Source organism: Puma concolor, chromosome E4 (genome assembly GCF_028749965.1).
Source record: "Puma concolor isolate L17-30 chromosome E4, mPumCon1.1.hap2, whole genome shotgun sequence".
Lineage (NCBI taxonomy): Eukaryota > Metazoa > Chordata > Mammalia > Carnivora > Felidae > Puma > Puma concolor.
In genome coordinates this window covers 52,717,844-52,740,037 of record NC_141683.1, presented here as the reverse complement: position 1 = coordinate 52,740,037, position 22,194 = coordinate 52,717,844, and the positions used below count along the sequence as shown (strand labels likewise).

The following is a 22,194-nucleotide window of genomic DNA, read 5'->3' as shown; positions in this document are numbered from 1 at the left end:
TATAGTTGGTCTGAGAGGTGGCATCTACGTACTGGACGGAGGCAGAGAGCACCTGTGTTCCATGCACAGTAATTCCTTGTATAGACAATGAGTTTCTCTGGCTGTCTCTGCTTCCCTTAAAGGCTGTACATTTTTGCTTGTGTTTCCTGGATGCCTGGTGTGGGTCTGGAATCATGTGTTAGTTCTCGGGTCTGTGGTTTACATTCTGTGTACATGTCTAGGCTGCTCGATGCAGAAACACCAGCTGCACTGGGGACCCTTGTGAATGCCGGCTCCCCAGATCCCCGTGCAGAGCCCACATCAGAGTCTCCCCGGCCAGACCAGCAGCACAAGCTGCCACAACCACGTTTCCCAATTGAAGGTCTCCGAAGTTCATCAGTGACCCGTGGAGGATTAAGCTCCCATTTCTTCACTTGGAAAAGGCATTAATGGTTTAAAATATATTAAAAAAATAAATCCTTGTATACATTTATTTCTGCTGCAAACCCATGCATCTCCCAGACGTTTTGTTTACATATCTGCTCACAGAAGTACTATATCTGAGCTAGTGTGTTGTCATGCCTAATTTAAGAACAAAATTTAGATTGTAAGCTTGAATTGTTCCTGCAGCCACGTCTGTTCATCTCAGACTTGCTTCATGCATGACAAATGCCTCGTACAAGTGGGAGCAGCTGCGCTAAAGCCAAATCACCCGTGGGGATGAGTCCAGTGAACCACCCTCAGGAGCCTCAGCCCTGGAACGTACGGATACGTCCACACCGGTCCGCCCTCAGTCACATTTCCATCCCTCCTCTTGTCTCTCCCCCTAAATAGGTATTTCTAAATACCATCACAAGGCTCCTGGTTTTCATGGCGGTCATCATCTTTTCCATTAACATTATTATCTTATTCTAGGGTCCATTAGAACTCCTGGCATAACAAGAATTTTGGGTGTAGCTGTTCATTACTCCCCCAGTCACCCACAGCTGTGGCCATGCTCTGCATACAGTTCTCACCTGTATCATACAGTTCCTCTTGCTTCCATTAAGATGATCATCTCCCCCCCCAACCCCGCACCCAACTCTGTAGTCATCACCTCATTATAACTCCATTACCTTTCGCATCATCTACGTTATAACTCCATTACCTTTCGCATCACGACCATTACCTCCCTCATCTCCCCCTTCTACATTCCAGTTGCCCTCACCTTCTCCTTTATAGCCACGAGCTTTTCATTACAGGTCCATTATCTTCATTATTACCTCAGTTACAGTCATAATTGTTCCCATAACAATTTCAGTGTCTTTATCCACCCCTCTCTGATACAAGACCCCGGTCAGCTTTGATAAAGCTATAGGCATTCCTCTTCCACTCTAGACATGTACCCAATGTCTCTATTAAGGTTAGAGGCCTCCCTCCTTTTCCTTTATCGCATTGCCCATGATCGAGGTGACTACAAAAGATCTGCCACTTCCCAAGGCGACTTCACTATTGCCATTGTCACCTTTTTACAACTCACCACTCCATCCGCATGTCTCATTCCAAAACAACCAGTGATAACCCTCATCTGAAGGTGTCAGCATCTCGTCTGCCGGCCCTCTGTTATGGTTGTCTCCCTGATTCCAAGAATCCTAACTACCAATTTCTTCTTCAGAACGGTTTGAGGCTGTATTAATATAACTGGTGATGCATGCCTATATCTCTCATATTTCAGTGTGTGTCTGGCGAGGTGAGTTGTTTACCACTGCCCCATCTTATCCATCCGATGGTAAGTAAGCTCATGGTGGATTAGACCTCATTCCTTCCAGGGCACTTAGCAGCTGGCCAAAGTTAGCATTCAGGAAGCATGGTTGACTGAGCGACTCCATGCATCGCTGCCCTTCCTCTATCTTCACCCTCACAGTCTATTGCTGTTGCATTGACCACTATCAAACCCTCATCAATACTCTCTTTACAGTCTCATCACCTCAAGCTCCTCCTCTTTGAGGAGAGAGACATCTACTCCTCCATTTCTGTGCCATTCTCTCAATAATTATCACAGCTTCAATAGCAGTGTCTCCATTACAAATCCATTGCCTCTCTTTGATTAAGGAGAGATAGACAACTCACTGCCCTTCCAGAATGGCCTTCAGCTCCCACTAAGAATCACCAGGTGTGTTGTAGCCTGTCCCCGACGTGCCATCATCGTCGCACAAATGTACCTGCACTGTCACCTCAATGTGCCAGGGTTCACATTACAAGATATGGCTTTTCCTTGCTGGTGTCTGACTGTGTGCTCTCAGACAAATCTTTCAGGGCAGGGCTTCTGTGGAGGAGTTCTGGACTCAGACTGCCTGGGTTCAAATCCCCACTCTGCCGCTTACTAGGTGGTTTGATCCTGCTCAAGTCATTTAGCTTTTCTATACCTCAGTTTCCTTATCTGTAGAATAGAGATAACAACGATAACTATTACTATTGGTTGTTGGGAGGAGTTGGTACATAAAAAGCGATTGAAACAGTACCTAGCAGACAGAAAGCAACAAATCTCAGTTCTTCTCTGGGCTCCCTCTCCCCCACTAGAAGATGAGGGTTGGACTAGACTAACGTCTAAAGTCCTAGACCAAACATTTGGTGGGTGGGTGTTTCTAGTATCAGATTATCTGGGTTCTCATAGTTTCATCTCCAAAGTTCTTAAATCATTCCCCAGCTTATTGTAGTCTGCCGACTCAGCTGGGGATCATGACACCCCCTTGGCCCATGGCCACGATTGCTCTGCACTGGGGTGATCTCTAGGCATTTCTTCTCTGCACCTAATGAAAGACGTGTTATGGTTTTGCTGCAGCTGGACGTGACTTAGCTGCGTACGCGTACATCCAGCCTGCACCCGGCAAAGCCTCCCAAGTAGCCCCCCTGTGGGTCTTATCCTTGCCCCTCCTCCTTTCTGAGTGATGCTGAGTTCACAGGTGGCACCTGAATTTGCCCATCGGTCAGGGCTGCTCCAGACCACATACAGAGGAGACAAAGATTGATTCTAGCTTTGTTCCATCCTGATTCATCCTCTCTCTCTCTCTCTCTCTCTCTCACTCTCTCTCTTCCTCCCCACTCCCATCTTTTGGCTCTATTTTCTACCCCTTCTTTTGCTCTTCAGCCATCCAGACCATCCATTGCTTGCACTGAATACCCTCCTCCATTCTGCCTTCCCTAGCAGGGCCCCATGTGCTAAAAAAAAAAAAAAAAAAAAAAAAAAAAAAATCATTTCTCCTCCTCTTCTAAGAGTTTTCCTCCTCCAGTGGCCTTTAGACAGAAAATCACCTAATAAAACAATAAGCATTCTGGCGCAGATAAACGGGTCTCTCTGGGGACACATGCTTTTCAAAAGGGACCTCTGAGAGAGACAACACCTTAGCAAGAATGTATCTCAAATGGTAGAATTTTAGACAATGGCAGAGCCAGGCATTTTCTGTTTAATTCTATTTTCTTAAAATTTAAAACGGAGTGAGGGTGGAGTAGGAAAGTAATTTGGGGTGCAGGGAGATTTCTCTGCACCAATCAAAATATATTTTGTGGGCAAGACCCTGTTCTCTTCATAAAATCACTTGAAATGCATCTAATAAATTATCCTCAATTTACCAATCTCTCCATTTCTCAGAGGCCACCAGAACTTTGAGCTAATGAAGCCATCTCATCTGCTGTGGAGTTTCCACGGGTTCTTCACACTCAATTGTTAGTAATAAGAGAATTCAGTTGTCAGAGATCTGTCTGAAGTGCATGAGGCTGTCAGTGTAAACAACATTCCTCTCGAGCAAACATGAGGAAAAAGATGCTCCACTTAGTGATGGCAGAGACAACAAAAATTGGCTGGCACTAGCCCAAGCCCACTGAGGCTACTGGGACCACAGAAATATTCTCTGCCTCTAAATTGTTGGTCTTCGGCCAAGGCAATCCAAGGGTTGGCACAGGTGCCCGAAAGACGTGAGGCTACTCTACCTTGACCACCACCGGCACCTCTTTCCTCCTCTAGTTCTCTTTCTTTCCTCTCCTTTTGTTCTTATTGTTTTTCGTTAAGTCCGAGGTGTCATGTTCATTCTGCCTCCCTGGCTTCCTTCCGCCTCTCCTTTCTAGGCTCAGCTTGATGCCCACGACCTCTGCCGTGAGGTGTTCTCTGTCCACGTTCACCTCCCAGAACCCGTGATACTTGCTCCATCTCGGTTTTCAGTAACAGCACAGCCAACGCTGGGGTGCAATATCAGTACGCCATTATATTGTCATGCACTGGTATGTAATTTGTTTTCTGGGTTTAGAATTGCCCTCCTGATGAAGTCCTAAGCTCCTCGGGTGCAGGGACCATGATATGGACTCCTTTAGCGTGGCCCATGGCTCATTACTTTTGTATTTGACACATAAAAATTACTCAGTAAAGACTCGCTAACTGGACCTTCTGTTCCCCTTTCTTATTTCCCCTGTATCTGCCTTGTCTTTCCTTTTGACCACCTGCTTCTCTTTCCTTCTCTTCCCCGCGGCCGAAAGGGCCCTGGCCAGTGGCACTCACGTCACCGCTTAAGCATGTTAGATGCATTCCAGGTGAGATTTCTGCCTTCCAGTTTCCTAGGAGCTAGGGATTGTGTTGTAGAGTGGCAGTGTAAGGCGGGGGTGGGCAGTGCGCCTGGGGGGCTCAGTCAGTTAAGCATCCGACTCTTGATTTCGGCTCAGGCCATGATCTCACAGTTTGTAAGTTCAAGGCCTGCATCGGGCTCTGCGCTGACAATGAGGAGCCTGCTTGGGATTCTCTCTCTCCCTCTTTCTCTGCCCACCCCCTCTCAAACTAGATGAAGAAATGTTAAAAAACAAAAACAAAAAGGAGTGGCAGTGTGGGTACCACCCTAGGTAAGGCTGACTCGTGGCTAGTCAGGATCCTTTGGTTTGGCATGCGAGAGGATGAGAGGGAGGCTAACCTCAGGGTTATAAAAAGATGTCACAATAAGGCCGTTCTGGGGCAGATCCGCATTCACGAAATTCTAAGTGCTGGCGGACTCTTTATGACGCATTTGTCAACTCTACCCGCGGGTACCTCCACTTGGGAAAAAATCCGGACAATCTAAATTTGCTTTGGTCACATACCAAAGGGTAACTTTACATAAGCATTTTCACTGTAAATATGGGTCCTGCTTATGATCAATTCTCATCAGTGTGTTGGAAAGCAATTTCAGTAAGTACTTAGCTTAATCAATTTGTATCTGCACATTGACCTTCGGGACTCTGCACACAGGTCCCATCATGCAGTGTGCTCCGCAATTCTCTGTCTCTTCAGACAGCATATTTCTCAATATTTATACATGGCTTTCATTTTCAATCAATGCATTCATCTGTTCCTTGCTTGCAACTGCTTCCCTTGCCTGGGGAGGTGAGAGCCAGTCAGAGCCTCTGTTACTTGTGTGTGTTACAGAACACTTGTTTACCACTTCCTTAAAATCTAGAGAACCAGGGAGATAGTGGGGCATTCTGGGATAATAAAAATAACGGAAGAAAAAAAAATCTTATCAGCTTGTTTATACAATTATGTAAATGATAAGCACTTATACATGGTCGATTCCTCAATTATTCATGGTTTGAAGCTCTTGAAAATTCAATTCAACTAAATAACCTTTTCTTCAGCTCTCATTATGAGCAAGGTACTGTAATTTGAAGAAGGAGAGACGAAAATACAATCTGATAAGGAAAATCAGGGACATACACAAATGACTATAATACAAGTTCAGTAAGGACAATAAGGAAGGCATCACGGATGATCAAGGTGTAGAGCAGGGAGAGAACTGCTGTTTGGGTGAACCCAAAACGAGATACATGGGGGGTGGGGAGGATTGTGTTAACATTCCCTGCCCTTCATCCCCAGGCCACTCTTAGTTCAGGCCTCTATCCCCTCTTAAATTTTTTTTTAACGTTTTATTCATTATTATTGAGAGACAGAGTGTGAGCAGGGGAGGGGCAGAGAAAGAGGGAGACACAGAATCCGAAACAGGCTCCGGGCTCCGAGCTGTCAGCACAGAGCCCGACGCGGGGCTCAAACTCTCAAACCGCAAGATCGTGACCTGAGCCGAAGTCAGATGCTTAACCGACTGAGACACCCAGGTGCCCAGGCCTCTATCGCCTCTTATCTGGACGATTAGAGCAGCTTCTTATCGGAGCTCCCCCTCTAATTGATGTTTCCCAGGGGTCTTTCTAAAAGGCAATCAGATTGGGACGCCTAGGTGGCTCAGTTGGTTAAGCGTCCGCTTCTTGGTTTCAGCTCAGGTCATGGTCTCCCACTTTGAGCTCTATGCTGACAGGGCAGACAGAGCCTGCTTGGGATTCTCTCTCTCTCTCCTTCTCTCTGCCCCTCCCCTACTCGCACTGTCTCTGTCTCTGTCTCTCTTTAAATATGAGGAGGGCAGCTGTTGGGATGAGCACTGGGTGTTGTAGGTAAGTGATGAACTACAGGAATCGACCCCAAAACCAAGAGCCAAGAGCACACTGCACACACTGGATGTTAGCCGTTTTGACAATAAACTATGTTAAAAAAATAAAAAAAATAATAAAAAAAATCACTTAAAAAAGAAGTAAAAGGCAATCTGATTACGTCACTCTCCGGCTTGGACCTCTCCACTGTTTGCAAGAAAGAGTTGAAGTTTTTTGGAATCTCACACTTGAGGACAGTCTGTTGTCCTCTGCTGCCTCAACGCCCCTTGTCTTGTTGGGTAGATGGTGCCATCTCCATATTGTGTTGCCTCAGTCCCCTCAGTGCCCTTGGCCACTGCCGTCCCTTCTACCTGAACTGCCCCTCCTCCTTCCTATTCTCCCTTCCTGGGTTCTCCATGTGCCCGCAGAACTTCTATGACACTTTCCTTGCTGCCCCCTGGCCCCAAGATAGGGCTGATGGTTCCCATTCTCCTCCTCTGTAGTGTGTGAGCCCATCAGCTCACTTCCCACATGCTCGGCCGCCTTACAAGGGAATCCTCCCAGGGGCCAGGATCCAGCCAGGCATGGCACATAGTGTGCACTCCATGCGTGTGCGAGGAAGTAAGTTGAACTTGTTGCTCGGGTAGGTGAAAAGCGAATCTAGACTATTCTTCACAGAATTTAGGAGAAGAGGAGAGAGTCACAAAATCAAGGGAAAGCTGTTTCTGTTTGCTCATTGTAATGGAGACCAAGATATGTTTATAAGCGACAGAGGAAGAACTTACAGAAAGTGAGAGGTGATGTGAGTGAGGAGACGCACAACGCCTGGGTGACGGTCCTGGAGGAGGTGAAAGGGAAGGTACTGAGAACTCAGGGGAGGAGTCATCCTCGGAAGGAGGAGGGACACTTTCTCTCCAGAGAGACAGGAGAGAGCAAGTTGGGGAGGATGCTTGTGTAGAGGCTTTCCAAGAAGAGGAACAAGCTGAGGATACCCTGTATGGCCCCAGGCTTAGCGAAAGGACAGATGAACTTGCATGTAGACTCAGGTGACACACCCAATGTGGGCACATTTTTCCCATGTAAACTGCAAGACGTGGAGAGAAAACACAGCCTCAATGCCGAACTATCTGTTATGTTCACCTTTGGTGGGTTCCCACTCCACAGCCCCACTGTGTTTTTCACTTTTTCTAAAAAGTGCAGTAGATGGGGCGCCTGGGTAGTTCAGTCAGTTAAGCATCTGACTTAGGCTCAGGTCATGGTCTCACAGTTCTTGGGTTCGAGCCCTGCATCGGGTTCTGTGCCGACAGTTCAGAGCCTGGAGCCTGCTATGGATTCTGTGTCTCCCTCTCTCTCTCTGCCCCTCCCCTGTTCGTGCCTTCTCTCTCTCTCTCTCTCTCTCTCTCTCTCTCTCTCTCTCTCAGAAATAAATAAACATTAAAAAAAATTTTAAACATGCAGCAGAGTATTAAATCAGGAGGCAGTCATATTTGTATGGCTCCATAAGGGTGTTTCCCCTTCCCAGAACTGAACCCACCTGGAAGAGTCACCGAGGGAGCTGAATGTATTAACCCAGATGAAACATCCTTACTCCTGACCATTTCCTTCTTAGCACCATGCCTAAATAGTAGCTGTTCAATAAAGGCGTGCTGCCTGGAACTGAAAGTTATCAGAGGGTCCGGGATCACAGAGAGAAGTTTCCCCACAGTGCATCACACACAGATTATAACTTTGTCCTATGCCCTTGTCCCCACCTTACTTTTCCTTAATAATTAATGCCTGATCACGGAGACACAGCTACACACAGAGCCCTAGACCTTTAGGGATAAAAGGGACCTTAGAGACCCACAAAAACCCAGTGTCAGGCTGCAGAGAAGCATGGGAGACACAGAGCTTCAAAGCCTGTCTGCGGTCCGGAGCAACCATGAAGCTGGGAGCTCAGCTCCCCAAATATCACATTTATCTCAATTTGGCAAGAGGCTGAAAGCCTATCTGGGGCCATTTAAATTCTAATGTTATTAAAGGCTCATGTAATCAGCTTTTAAAATAAGCTGCTTTCAAATGCATGGGGAATGAAGGTGGGATAGAAGCAGGCCAAGGAAGGCAGTTCGGACCAGCCTGGCAAGCACTCCTCCGAGTGAACTGCCAAAGAGCCACCGGGTGACCTGCGGGCGGGACTGCTGCAATTCTAACACCAGCCCACGCTGGGGAAGAGCTATTTGAAAGTCTGTGGGGGAGAGGGCTAATCTGGACAATCCGAGCACCCCTGTGAGGTCAAGTGCACACAGGTGACAAAGCCTGGCAGGGTTAAGATGGACTGGCCTCGGAGCTCAGAGGTGGCTTTGAGATTCAATCAACAGAGCAGCTGGTGCTTCTGAGAACTACCTCTGCATACTGCATCCTGTAGACTTCTGAGAGTTTGCACCCTCAGGAGGGCCAGCAGCATCCCACACCCCTGCCTTGACAGTGTTTCGCTGGCTTCAGGGTAGGCCCCTCACCTCCAGCCGTGGTTTGACCATCCCTCAGCCCCATCCTGAAACGGAGCTTAACCCTGATGTGCTGACAGCCCTGATGTGGTTTGGAATTACCGTTCTGATTCTGACACCAATTCCAGCATGTGGGTTTTGTTCCCCCACACCAAGCTTTTCTCTGATGCCAGCCGCGTGTGCTACAATTCAATGCAATTCTGACACCGCCTACCTGGAGACGGTGTCAGATTCCACAGGCTAAGGGCTCAGTCCCACCAGACTGCCCCCACTTCGCATGCCCATCAGAAGTCTCCTTTACCTGTGCTTCCAACTGGCTATAAATCAGAGGTTCCCATGACCCCGTCCTTGGGTTCAATTAATTTGGTAGAGCGGCTTGCAGAACTCAGGAAAACAGTTTACTCACTGGATTGCCAGTTTATCACCAAGGATTTTAAAGGACACAAATCAACGGCCAGATGAAGAGATACATTGGGCAAGGCCCTGAACAAAGGGGCTTCTGTGTCTATGTCTCTATGGGGCCCAGCACGGTGGCACATGGAGGTGTCCTGGTTCCCGAACCAGGAAGCTCTCTGAAGCCAGTCCCTTTGGGTTTCATGGAGACTTCATTATACGGGTGTGATGTGTTAAATCATTAGCCATTGGTGATTGAACTCAGTCTCCCAACTCTCTCCCCTCCCCAGAGGGTAAGGGGGTGGGACTAAAATTTCCAACACTCCAATGTCAAGGTTGGTTTCCAGCCCCCATCCTTAGGTGCTTTTCCAAAGTCTCCATATTAGCATAAACTCAGGTGTGGTTGAAAGGGGTTTGTTATGAATATCAAGACACCTATGTAGCTCTTATCATTTAGGACTTTTCAAGCGTTTGGGAAGTTCTGTGTCAGAAACTGGATGAAGACCAAATATATGTTTCTTATTATAAATCACAGTATCACAAGGGTCATCCTCGGGGGCTGTTTAATCATTAGGCTCATCCTTGCTTTCCATGAATGTTCTCTGATTCAGCCTGCAGATTGATTTGCATGAGGTCAGACCGCAGCAGGGTCCTTGTTGCTGGAGTAAAGCTAGGTCCAGACGGGATGTGATGCTTGTCCTCATGGGTCACCCCTCTCCCACTGTCTGTCCGCACACTGACTTCTCAGTGCCCTCACAGAGTCTCATCCGACTGGCGGGGTCCTGGGCTCCCTCTTTCATCCCTCCACCCCCTCCATCAGAAGCCTCAGGTATTAGGGCTGATGAAAATAGCTGGGTGCTCTTGTCAGGCTAATAATTTGTCTTACATTTAAACCAACATTCTTTAAACATTTATTCAACGTCGACTTAGCAGAGGATGACAGCACCCTGGATCTCATACCCCCCCGAACCCACGTTATTCAGAAGTCAGTTTAGAAACCAATGAGTTTTACTTGAATGGGTTTCTTTGGCGGAGGTGGGAGGGTGGGGAGAAATATTAACCTTATAACGTAAGTGCCTTGTCACTATTCTTTCAGCTACACAATATCTTCTCTCAGTAGAGTTCTAGTAAGTTCAAATGTCTTCATCTTAATACATTTCCTATGACTTTCTCGCAACAGCTACCCTTAGTTGCCGCCCAGATGGTCCACCCTGTTTTGGCTCTGCTTGGTTGCAGAGAGCTTGATCTCAACCAGCTGTTACCTTCAAAACACCAAATTAACCAATTTTCTTTAAAGTGTGACTGGCTAGGGGTGCCTGGGTGGCTCAGTCGGTTGAGAGTCCAACTTCGGTTCAGGTCATGATCTCACCATTCACAGTTCGAGCTGTGCGTCAGGCTCTGTGCTGACAGCTGAGAGTCTGGAACCCGCTTCGGATTCTGTGTCTCCCTTTCTCTCCGCCCCTCCCCTGCTCATACTTTGTGTTTCTCTCTCTCTCTCAAAAATAAATATAAAAACATTTAAAAACTTTTTTAAAAATAAAGTGTGAATGGCTGATAACCAGCTTCATGTGCTAACGTCTCATAAGTTTCTGCGTTCAAAGGTATGTTAAACAGCCTGGGGTACTTTGTAGCCAATGTCCCCAAGTGAGGCAGGGTGCTGCTGGGGCTGGTCTGGATTGATTCAAACTTGGGGCTTCAGAATGCCATGCTGCAGAATGCCATGACAGATAATGGTACCTTATGGATCTGAGGTTGGAAGTTAATTTTTCCAGAACAAATTTTAGCAACCATATAAACGCATAGAGAGAAGGCTGGTGGGTATATTATCATTGTTTCCTACAATAAAATAAGGGCCATACCTAGTTGAGAAGTTCCCAGTTCGGCATGTCAAGTTTGAGAGCCAGCAAAAGTTATTAAGGGAGCAAAATATTCACTGTGCCTGTCAACTCTGAATCCCAAGAGCCTTCGCCCATGGACCATTTTTTAGAAGGTTATTATTTCAACCTGAAAATTCTTTAGACATATATATGTGGTGTGAAAAAGGAATTAGGAAAGCTTTTAAATTAAAAGAAATAAAACGACAGGTTTTTCCTCTAGCCATATAAATGGTTATGGATAGAGATAAAGAGATGGATATTTTTTCATAATACTTTATTAGAGGTTTTGGAACTCCAGAAATTTTAGTCGGGCTGGTGAATAATTTAGCACCGATTCCTGCAGGCCCAGTGCAGGCACGGCTGGGCTGGGAATCAAGCCTAGTCTTGGAGGGACTGAGAGCAGTAATACACTTTTATTACCAACCACATCATGCAATGCATTTCAGAAATATTTTATGAAAAGCCAAAACCTTGGTGCCCGGTTTCCCCAGTTTTTTTCTGAGACGGCAGGAAGCCCAGGGGAGCTAATGCTCTTGAGCACCTCATTTCAGGGAGGCTGTCCCCTAGGCCGTTGTTGCAGTGGCAAAGAGTCTCAGTCCCTGGGAATATGCAGTCACAAGTGAAAGCCTGGAACTGGCCATTGCAGTGATGGATGGGAAAAGTTTCACAGAAATGGTACCTTTAGTGACGGTGTCTTCGATGTTTTCTCTTCCCCACACGCTCTTCAATCCCAACTCCAAGAGACCTGGCCTCTGTGCACGTGCAGCAAACGTCCACCTGAAACAGGAATAGGGAAGGAAGAAGTGCGTTGATGGTTTCAAAATAAGGAATCTCAGTTTCCCTTTCCATCCCAGCCGCCATATCTCTTTTTCAATAAACTTGGAGGTACACCAGGGGGATGTCTAAAGCAAAGAAAACAAGAAGTTCTTTTGTTTCCTCTCCGGAGAGTTGTGTTTATTTTATTAATTTTCTTTCGTTCATTCTCATAGCTTTACAATGAAGCGGTAAATATTTAAGAAACCGTTCTACAGAATGATTATAAATCCAGAAATGTGTTTTAGGTGACAAATCTATTCTGAGGTCTTCGCAGGTGGCCACAGTAACATAGAGAGGTGATCTGATTATGACAGACGCTTGGCAATTCCTCCAGAAGCCGCCCGTTGCCCCTAAACCGGAGCCCCTCTTCTGTCCTTAATGTGAGCAGCACTCAGGCATTCCCATATCCAAAAAGTCACCACTTGTCGTCAGCCTCTTCATCTGCGCTATTCTCACTCTGGACTCTCTGTCCCTCTCGCTGCTTTGGTTCTTGTCCCAAGCACAGTGCAGCACAGAGAAGTTCACCAAATACTCATGGAGGAAATGAATGCGTAACAAAGGATAATCCTCGCAGGTTAGAACCCTCCCCCCACAGAAGCGGTGACACCTACTGCAAGTGGGGAGCTTCCGTGGCAGTAATTTGTCAACCTGTGTAAGCCTGGCTCCCATGCAGGACTTGGACCAGTTCTCCCCTGTACACAATTCCCAGGGACCATCGCCACCCGTCCATTACCGGATGATTATGCCTTTGTGGGCTTGCTTCCCACAAATCCTCTGGGCTTTCTCCAAAGGGGACACGGAGCCTTAGGGATCTCAACTGTATTTGCAAAAAAATCAATTAGCACTGGAGGGAGGAAGGAGCAAGCCATTGGCTGGGGTGTAGGCTTGCTCGACTAAGTTCTTCCTGAATAAATTAGCCTTCCCTGGAAGACCCCATGGAACCTTAGAACTAGAAGAAGTGGAAAGATCATTTAGTTCTGGAAGGGCAAATAGATTTCATCTCTGGGGAATCCTTCCCCCAGTGTAGCAGCAGTGGCTGCTTGGAGTCTGGGATTAGGAAAGATTCTGAGGCTGCATCATTGGGAAGGAGAGTGTTCATCAGCAGTCCTGCCAGTGTCCAGTGTGGGTAAGTGTTGGAAGTGACATGTAAATGCCAGGTGTCCCCCCCTCCGGTTCTAACCTAACAGCTCACCAAATGGAATAATTACACTTCTTCTGGTCAGTGTAATTTGGACAGTGGCTACCCAAATTTGCAGCCCATTTTTTTTCTGGCAGATAACTCTGATATTTGAAAATTTCTTCTTCCATGGAATCGAAACTCCCTCTTCTTTTTGCTTTTACCTATTGGCCCTTTTATTCCTCACCCTGCAGGGTGGTGACTTCACTTGTAGAAAGCTGGCCCAATCTCTTTTGAACCAACTAAGTCAAAAGTCATCAAACATGTTAGCAAAATCCCCTTCAGGTTCCTTGATTGAAAATCAGTTCCTTCGATGTGCTATTTTATTACCTATTTCTCCAATGAGGTATGAGCAGAGTCATTCACTCATTTAAGTAACATATATTTGTTGACTACATTTTACATTTCTTTGTTTCATATTCTCAAAATTAGAAAAGGGATATGTGTTCATTGTATCAGGTAAATCAATGCAAAGATTTATACAGAAAAAGCTAATCACCGCCCCCCCCCCCCCAACCTCAGCCCCTTGATGTAACATTCTGATAGACCAGTTATGTATCTTTCCACACCATCACAAGTCCCGTTCTAGGGAAACAGATGCAGTAGGTTATGTGCACTGAAGGTTCACTGGGGCATACTCTCATCAGGGAGGACAGAGCAGGATTGGCCAGAGGGAGTTCTGGAGCCACCCTGCATTGAGAAGGGACAGGCCTTTGAACCCCACCTGTCCTTGGCTGCCCCCGAGGAGACACTGGGCAAAGCAGCTTCCTCTGGCTGAAGGTGACTCCTGGACGGGACCCCAGCTGTGAGCTGTGAGCTACCAACACTTCCAGCACCTGGGTGGGGGAGGGTGAGTGCTGCTGTGGGGAAGTGCCTCACAGCACCCCTCACCCACACCCTCCTTCATGCTCATTTAAACCCAATCAGGCATATAGACACAGATATATGATGTTTTTGTTTATAGTTTTTAGCCAAAATTCTCTGCAACTTGTTTTGACTTAACATATGAGCATCATCATTTTTTCCCTAATTTACTCACACATACATACACATACTTTCACAAAAAAGATCGTATTACACATCAAGGCTTTTTAGTGCCATGTCCTTATTTTTTTTCTCTCTCTATTTCTTGCCTCTCTCCACCTCCTCTCCCTCCTGCACCATCCGTATTATCCTCAGCTCCCAGGTTGAATGCAGACTTCGGTCCTTTCCTCCATGCTCATATAACCACATACATTCGTATGTGACTACGGATAGATGCTCTGATTCGGTGTTTTGGTCATTGGCAACAACCATTCGCTAAGAGCCTTCTGAGTAACCAGGTCTGTGCCAGGCACTGGGATACAAGAAGAGGACACAGCCTCTGCCCTGATGGAGTCCTGCCCTGGGGGAGAGAGACCCCAGGCTGGCAGTTACAGGAGAAGTCCACTCATGGAGGCAGGCACCAAACACACAGAGTTACTGGGGACATTAGAACTAGCCTACGGACCCCTGTGTTCTAGTCCTGTGCTCCTTCCATTTAACCAGCTTGTATATATGTTGATATTTTTTTTAACTACTTTTATTTTTTCCTAAATAAGCTTCAAACTGTGGGCTGAGCAATGACCACAGTGAATTCAAGCAAGTGTGCACTGGTCTTTTTGAAGCCGCGACCATACTCGCTATGTCAGAGAAGCTCATATTGAACCTGATATACCAGCCCTTGTGATATAATGTGCACTACCTCACTAATAGACCCATTTGACTTAACAAGCCATCTAGCCCTAAAGAGATCACACAAATGCGCCATCTCAGGGTAGGTTCTCATATAACCAGTGACGAGGCGAACGATTCCTATAACAGAAAGTGACGTCAGTGGGTCACAACATGAGCAAGTATTCCGTGGTAACAAGTTCCGAGGCAAAGCTGTTGGATAAATACCGAGTGCAGGGCTCTTGCTCCCATATCCTTTCAGCTGGCACACTGCAGGGGGGACCGAGGGAGAGAGGAAATGGAACCACAGGAGACGCACACAAAGCTAAGGAGCATGGTGACCTGACTCCCCAGCAACTTCAGAAAATTGCTGTGTTCTTTCTGTTCATTCTCTCAACCCACTCATCTACCTGCACTCCTGCTCTTTATGGCCAACATTCCCTTGATAGCTATTTTCTGGGGTCAGCTTGTAACAGCTCATCTTTGGAGGAAAAAAAAAAGCTTTCCTATGAAATATGTCCAGAAAAATGTGCACTTTATTTTCTCTCCACATCAAATGGTGACCCCTCTTCTACTGAATGTGAGTCCAGAAATCCGAGGGGCTTTGTTGGTTGGGCCCTCTGTCCCTGCTTGCCTGGGCAGGATCTGAGGAATTGGGTGGTCTGAGGAGTGCAACCTTAGATGTCTGTTGATTGCAAACACAGATTTTCTCCAAAGCCCTGTGTCGATTTCCCCTCTGGCTTAGGCAGATCATGGGCAGAAGAAGAACACTGCCAGGCCGGGTGGGACGTAGCAATCAAAACCTGAGGAGCTTTTGGACTCCATAGAAATAGTTCATTTTGACATTCAGTGTAAACCTTCATACTTGGGTGGTTTGGGTTTGTTGATTGCAAATTGCCGAAGATGTCCCAGAAATAGCCACGTGATTGCAAGGGTGCTCATCAGTTCTAGACAAGACTACCCAATGTGCTAAATTCTTGTCAATTCACATTTTTCCTCTTATAACTGTTGGTTGCTAAAAATGGATCAGATTTTCAGTACAATGGCCAACAAATTGTACTTAGTCATCTTGATGAGAAAATGGAAAATTGAGGCAACTCTTGGTGATCTGACCCATAGTCAGCTCCTAAACTCACAAGGGACCTTAAATGACTATTATTTGGGGCTCTTATCTTCAGGCATATACATTGAAGTTTTCTTAGAAGGATTTCTAATCCTACCCATTGGTATTGGCAAGACATTGGAATTCAGCAGGATATGAAGAGTTCATGAATTCATTATCTATTGCTGTATAATGATTACCCCCCAAATTCACTGGATTAAAACAAGCATTTTTATCTCATGATTCTGTGGGTCAGAAGTGGTTTATCTGTGGTTCAGGTTCAAAGTCTCATGAAGTTTCAGGTAAGATGTCAGTGAAGGCTGGAATCCTTCAGCAGGCTGAAGACCTGCTAAGTTGGGAGACTCTGGTTCCATGAGGGCTCACTTGGATGGTACTGGTTGTTGCAGGAGGCGTCCCCATGTGGCCCTCTGCTGGGCTGCTTGAGTATCCTCACAGCATGGTTGACTTTCCCCTGAGTGACCCAAGGGAGAGCCAGGGGAAAGCAACCACATCTTTTATGACCCACCTTATCCTTTCTACAATATCCTATTGGTTACATGGTTAGTTCTATTTAATGTGGGAGGAGACAATACAAGGGTATGAATACTAAAAAGCAAGGGGTAATTGGAAGTCATCTTGAAGGCTAGCTACCACGATGCTTTTCTGCTTTTATCAGTAATGGTAAAGAACTGGTAAAAAAAAAAAAAAAAAAAAAAAAAAAAAAAAAAATCTCTGTTTCTTGTACCTCCATGGAACAATAAATGGAAGAGTGTGGAATTTGACTCAAATTCCAGCTCTTACCAATTACATATTTTTGGAAAAGATATTTACTGAATCCTGCCAAGAGTACCTTTTCTAATCTGTAAAATGGGGATCATAATACCTCTTTATAGGATTGCTGTCAGAATTAACTCAGATAATATAAGTGAAAAGCTCACCTAGCTCAGTGTATAACAGAAGGTAGGAATGCAAACCTTGTTTGTTTCTCTCTCTTTCTCCCTCATTCTTGCCTCTCAGGATCATGGTGCATCATCAGAATGGTAAATGATGGCAATTCAGAGTTGACCTTCTTCCCTGCCTCACCCCCTTCCGTCTGTGTTTTCCCAAACCCAAGCCTTGGTGGTTTAGGTTTGTTTTCCCCGAGGAAGATTTGCTGAGGCTTAATAAAGTCAGGATGTGTGAGAGACACCGCCTCTTTCATATCTTAATTAGCAATTAATTAAGTGAAGGTGCGGGTGTCTGGAATATCTGACAGACAGGCTCAATAATTATCTTTTATCATTATTACTAATGGAAAATATGGTCAGGGTGGTTCACGTTTCCCCAGAATTTCAGCTTTAATTGAACGACCCAGTGGGGAGAATCAAAATGAGCAGTCTGCCCTTTCCACATTGTTTTATTAAAAACATTTTGAAATTTGGAGCTGCCTTGCACTCAGGAGTTTGGCTGGCCTGTTATCCTAGGCTGCGATCTTTAGCTAGGCTCAGAGGAAGCAGGGCCTGCCACCTGGGGGTTGCAAGGTCCCTCTAAGAAAGCTCACAGTCACATTTTGATGACTATGCCTGCAGTATTTCATTAACACCCTCCTCCTCCTCCGCACCCCCCCCCCCCCACCAGGCAAGGTCTCTGTTTGGAGGTCAGAAAAAGATGTTGCTATAAGGTCTGAGCTGGAGAAGGGAAGGGAGGCACTTTCCCAATGTGGCTATAGTGATGTTGGCCCCATCTTCATGGAAGTTCTTTGTAGGAGGTGTGGTGAGGCCCCAAGCTGGTGGTTACTGGCTTCACAACCTCACGTTCATACGGGAAGCGTGGCAAGTCAAGAGCCCAGAACTTGGCCACTGCTTGGAAGACTCGGGGAAAGTAAGCTGGGGCTTGGCTTCTGCTCTATTCTGAATTCGCCCACAGGGGATCCTCTGTGGGTGCTGTTTAAGAGGGACCAGACAAGCCATTCCAAGGCTTTAGTCTCCCGGAGGTAACCGGGGACAGCCGAATATGTATCAGACTACCTTTCACCTCAGAGACAGCTGCACAATATTGCCACAGGGGATCACTCGGGGCAGCACAATGGTCCCTCTCTGCCCACATGTGCCTGGATGTCTGTATAGATCGCGCAACACCTCCTAGGTACCTGCTACCTCATTATCGTTATTCTGCAGTGGATTCTTTGGATGAGACCTCCCGCTCTGCCAACACGTATCAAGGATCTGATCTAAGCACCTGACAAGTTTGGAGCACAGTCAGTATCTCCCACCAAGTGGGTAATTTCAGATATTAACAATGCACAGTTCCAACTTAAGATAATTCATCCTGACGAACAGGAGGGGGATAGCTCCTATTCGTGGGGCTGGAAGACTCCAGCGTGTCCTCTGGATTGCTGGATCTCCCTCGCTCTGTTGCCTGGCGCTTTGCCCTGCCTGTGGGTGGCTGTGCTGTAAAGAGCAAGGTTCCTTTTCTACGATTAGGCTTCATGTAGTTTCCAGTCTACATTCACGGTGCTTTGAGTTGCTTTTTCACTGATCATCCGTCGTTCTTTGACATCCTTCTGAGCGACACTGCAATCTAATAACCCTAAGTGGAGTAGATTTGGTGCATGAAAAAAGGATTAGCAATGAGCTCCGTGTCTTAAAAATCAAACTGTTAGCTGTGGTTCTCTCTGAGTCATGTGCTTGTTTTTCTTTTTTTAATTTTCTTTGTCTTTTCCCACTTAATCTAAATTTCTTAACATTTCTATCATGCTTGTATTTCGCTTTAACAATGTGAAAATGAGTGTGATTTTTAAAACTTTAGAAAGTACGGTTATAACTTATTGTACCAAGTCTTACACCAATGGTTCTTAGCATGCGGTCCACAGAGAGTTCATGAATGCCTATGGAAAAAAAGTTATATCTGCTTTTTCACCAACCTCTAACAAAAATTTAGAAGTCCCTCTAATTTTAAATGTGGCCAACAAGTCATAATAGTCTGAGCAGTAGCTGTAATTCCGTCACCAATAGAAATCACAGATATTTTTATATCTCATTACAGTTGCTGCAGATATGTTGAAATATTGTTTAAGCTTATTACTATTTCAAAATTACAGTACTTATTAGGGCTGCCAGCAAATCTTGTTATTTACTGTGTTAATAAAGAAGCATATATATTACCATACAGCAAAATTTGGTTTTTTAGTATTTTGATAACTGCATTTCGATAAAAATGCGGTTTCCTCTGTAATCTTACAGATTTTGTTTTCTACACTTATACCATTATTCTGAGAAGGGGTTCACATGCATCACCAGGCCAAAAAGGGCCATGACATGAAAAGGGTTAACTGGCCCTGGCTGAAGAGGAATGCAGATGGCCTCCTTTGTCCTTCTCTTAGCTCCACAGATGGGTCAATACTGCGTATGCTACTCCATGGGCTTGCGTGTGGCCAAGCCCGATGGGAGTTTGTGGCGTGGAAGTTTGACGGGGTGTGTTTGACCTTTCCAACTACAATGCAAATACCTCAAGGATGGGCATCTGGGCCAGTTTTCTTTATCTATCCCTCCAAAGCCCCCAAGGCAGTAGAATTAAAGGATTACATTTCAAGCACTAAGTTGACTAGCAAATATTATAGAACTTCAGCCATGGAAGGCATCCCCACACCCCACCGGTCCCCAGCTTATGTTCTGGCCTTCCCTTGGGAGTCATCATGTCTTTTTGGCCAACCAGGCTGTTTTTATTCTGAATGTCTCCCTCCCAGCATCCTCTCTGCCATCTTCCTGTCCCATCTGCCATTCTTATCTCTTTGCCCACAGCCTCCCTCCGTCTAAAGAGAGTGGGAGGTTCTGGTGGTCAAAGCCTGACACAGACAAACACTTCATAACCAGGAGGCCTCGGGTGCATGGTTGTTAAGTGATCACCAAACACCGAACACCACACTGAAGGGCACCCCTTGGAGAGCACTAAACTGGGGTCTAATTGCATTTACTAGACATCAATCACCAGGGTAATTTTCTGCCTAAGGATGTGTGCTCTCCTTAGTGAAAGAAGCTGAAAATGAGTCCAAAAAGGGAAAGAGAAAGCTATGGATCTAAGGTGAGCCCTGGCCCTTTCTTCATCTGATATAGAGCTCTGCCTTGCCCGGGTATGGACAGAGGGCAGTATTTCTTCTCTCCTTTAAATGACTCCTGGGGCAGGTAATTGGCTAACCCAGTACTTGGCTGGCAAAAGTGTGACCCTCAGGGCCAGAGGCTGAGTATATTTTCTCTGATGGCAGCTCTCTGGTCTTCCTCAAAGATAGCCAATTTCCCCTCAAAGCACCTGACCCAGGGGGCACAACTTTACAACTGGCCCAGCATTTCCTGTCTTCTTGGGACAAGTTCAGTTTTAACTTGTTACATATCATTGGATCCACAATTTAGGGTGGATCAATTGCTAGAGTGACACAAGGTCAACTTCCCAAGCACTTGAGAAAGGTCTCTCCTCTGGTTTCCGTTGGGGTGTGAGCCAATGTTCTGCTGCTTCCCCATCAGTCAACGTGAGCTTGGAGGACACAAGACTAGAACACTAGGCCGAAGACACAGCACCTGCGTCCTCCTCTCTTGTCAGGGTCAGTTCAGGCACTTCTCAGACCAGGGCCCTCTCCTGGGGCCTGCTTCTGGAAGAGCAGGTGGGGAGTCCCCTGGTCAAACAGGAAATGGATTAAACCAATGATCTTGTATAATTCAGTGGAGGCACCACTGTCATTTCGAGTGGGATGACTCATTTTTAGGTGAGAATGTCCAAGATCAAAATCTGGAGAAGTAGAAAATATTTAGGATATCTGAGCCAGGGTAAATAGGGGAGGCAGAGCCAGAGGTCAAGAGCTTAGTGCATGTAGGACCAGACCAGGAAGTTGGGTACAAGGCCAGGACAAGGCAAACGCGGCCCATGGGGCCACAACTAGGGCTGGGGTGTTCAAACTCGCTCTGTTCAGATGCTGGCCTTGTGGGAAATGGGAAGGGGAAGTACAGGATTGGAACAGAGAGCGTGGCCAATTGCAGTGTGACTACCGGGCCAATGTCCCTGGGGCTACAGTGGCTTGAGAGGAATCTGTCTTAGCATGACCTGTGCAAGGTGTGGAAAGGGGGGTTCAATCCAGTGCAAGTGTGTATTGACAGTGGGTTAACATGAAGAAGGTCCTGGAAAATGAAGGCTTACTTTCTTTAATTGTTCTAAGTGTTCAGAAATTACAATTTGGTCTAAAACCTTGAATTCTTAGTGTCCTGGTATGATCCAAGGTCGTCTAGCCTTGTGCTTTTTTTTTTTTTTTTTTTTAAATTTTTTTTTTTTCAACGTTTATTTATTTTTGAGACAGAGAGAGACAGAGCATGAACGGGGGAGGGGCAGAGAGAGAGGGAGACACAGAATCGGAAACCGGCTCCAGGCTCCGAGCCATCAGCCCAGAGCCTGACGCGGGGCTCGAACTCACGGACCGCGAGATCGTGACCTGGCTGAAGTCGGACGCTTAACCGACTGCGCCACCCAGGCGCCCCTAGCCTTGTGCTTTATAGATTACACTATTGCCATTTTGGGAGAGTTGATTCTTCTTTGGAAGATACTGTCCACAGTATTGCAAACTGATCTTCAAATCTCACCTCGATTCACCCTACATTGGCATTTTGGCCACCATACACATATGTCCAAACATTTTGACCACTGCACACACATCTTGACTACTATATATACATTTCCAAATATTTCCAAGAGTAAGAGGGAAGAGGGAAGTCAGGACCACCCCCGTTAATGTAGCTTCTCTATTGGGCTAAGAGGAAAACCATGCTTTCAGTGTTTTTGCTTTCTTACATCTACGTTTGAACTGACACTATAAATTCCTTGAAGGCACAGATAGTGACTTGTTCATCTAATGGCCCCAGGGACGGCCAGGTCAATATGACAGCACAGCCTTGAGAAATTCTGAAGGTATGCTCCCAAACACAATCCCACTCTGCTTTCCACATTGCAATCATCTGTTTGCACCCCTCCCCAGAGAAAGAAAAGAAAACCAACACCAAAAAAAGAACAACAAAAACCAAAAACACGTACTGATCACTTAGTATCTGCCAGAACTAAAATCACAGGAGAGAAAGAAATGAATAAGAAATAATTTTGGCCCTTGAGAAAGAAGACCACACAGTCCATGGAGAAGACACAGTCATGTGTATGGAAGGATCTATTCATGGGGCTTCTGTGTCAAGACTTTAATGGAGGTATGAACAAAGCACCCTGGAACACTGATCATGGAACCTGAGAGAACTCACA

General features: G+C 46.1%; 1 protein-coding gene across 1 annotated transcript in view; it reads right to left on the bottom strand.

The window, feature by feature from the left end:
- The window catches only part of TNR (tenascin R), a 409,362-nt gene that overhangs the window by 185,295 nt on the left and 201,873 nt on the right, over nt 1–22,194 (bottom strand). The window contains exon 2 of the mRNA XM_025920987.2: nt 11,823–11,920. The gene's annotated coding sequence lies outside the window, so the exon portion shown is untranslated. The remainder of the gene's footprint in view (nt 1–11,822; nt 11,921–22,194) is intronic.